The 1,181-nt window shown below is 47.4% G+C and overlaps 1 protein-coding gene across 1 annotated transcript in view; it reads left to right on the forward strand.

The window, feature by feature from the left end:
- The window catches only part of PAPPA (pappalysin 1), a 220,807-nt gene that overhangs the window by 70,189 nt on the left and 149,437 nt on the right, over positions 1-1,181 (forward strand). The window lies entirely within an intron of this gene.

A 1,181-nucleotide genomic window follows, 5' to 3' on the forward strand; every position in this document is an offset into this window, starting at 1 on the left:
CAATTGCCAAGCCAGGGGGCGCGGGGGGTGGGGGGCAGGGAGGGCTGTGCGTCCCTGGCAGACCCAGAAGTGGACCAGAAGTACTTCTGGTCCACTTCCAGGTTTTTCGCTGAGCACATGAAGGGCCCCCCCAACACCTCCTGTGGGACGCTCCATCCACCCCTACATTGTAGTAATCACAAGCCATGCTGGTACCTCAAGGTATATAGAAAAAACCATTAAAATTTGTGCTTATGTCTGAACCGCTGATTCTCCAAATCATCTTCGAACCTTCAGATTTGGATTTGGCCGAATTGAATCAGAGACAGTGATCCAAATCAACAAATCGAATCAATGGCTGTGATTTAGGCGAAATCCAAATCAAATAGGGCCTGTTTTGCACACCCCTGGTACTTGACTCGAGAGCCGGTAGCCCAGCTGCAGCTGGTCTGTGGATAATAGGCAGCGTGGCTGGGAGGCTAGGGACAAGCTGATAGTGATAACTTGCTAAGGAGAAGGCAGCCACCAAGAGGCTTAGGAACTCCAGGAAAGGTTTGCTGAAGGAAGAGGTTTGCTGGAGGGAGGGGCACAGAGCTAGAAAGGCCCCTCTCTTTTTATCTGAAGGAGGGCAGCAGGCTTAGTTTGCTTGCTTGCTTGCATGCATGCATGCTTGTTTTGTTTATTGTGGTTTGGTTGATGTGTGTATTATGGTTGCCAAGCCATTTTGAGAGAAATAAGACTGCTTTGAAAGCCTCAACCCAGAGCTGACTTGCCTAACTAAGGAAGCAAGATAAGTGACCTACTTGTGAGAATGTAGCAGCTCAGCTACCCGCTGCATCCAGATACACGTGCAGAAGTAATACTAACTGAGCACTCGAACCCACATACTAATGTCAAGTGTGGCCTTTCTATTCAACCACACAGTACAAACAGACAAGCAGGGATCCCCTAGCTGCTTTCTGTATCAGGGTGTAGAATGAGCCCATTTTATTTCATGGTTTTCTTGTGTTTCTGTCTCTATCTGTAATAGCCTCTTTGCTTTGCCTTATCTGATGTCTCATGCGCCACTTGCCAATAAGTGCTTTGCTTTTCTTATTATTTTGAAGAATTTTTATATTTCATAGATTTCATAGATTTCATAGACATTAGGGCTGGAAGGGACCTCGGGAGATCATCGAGTCCAGCCCCCTGCCCAAAGGGCA

The sequence above is a fragment of the Crocodylus porosus genome, unplaced genomic scaffold, assembly GCF_001723895.1.
Source record: "Crocodylus porosus isolate Cpor-Errol unplaced genomic scaffold, CroPor_comp1, whole genome shotgun sequence".
Lineage (NCBI taxonomy): Eukaryota > Metazoa > Chordata > Crocodylia > Crocodylidae > Crocodylus > Crocodylus porosus.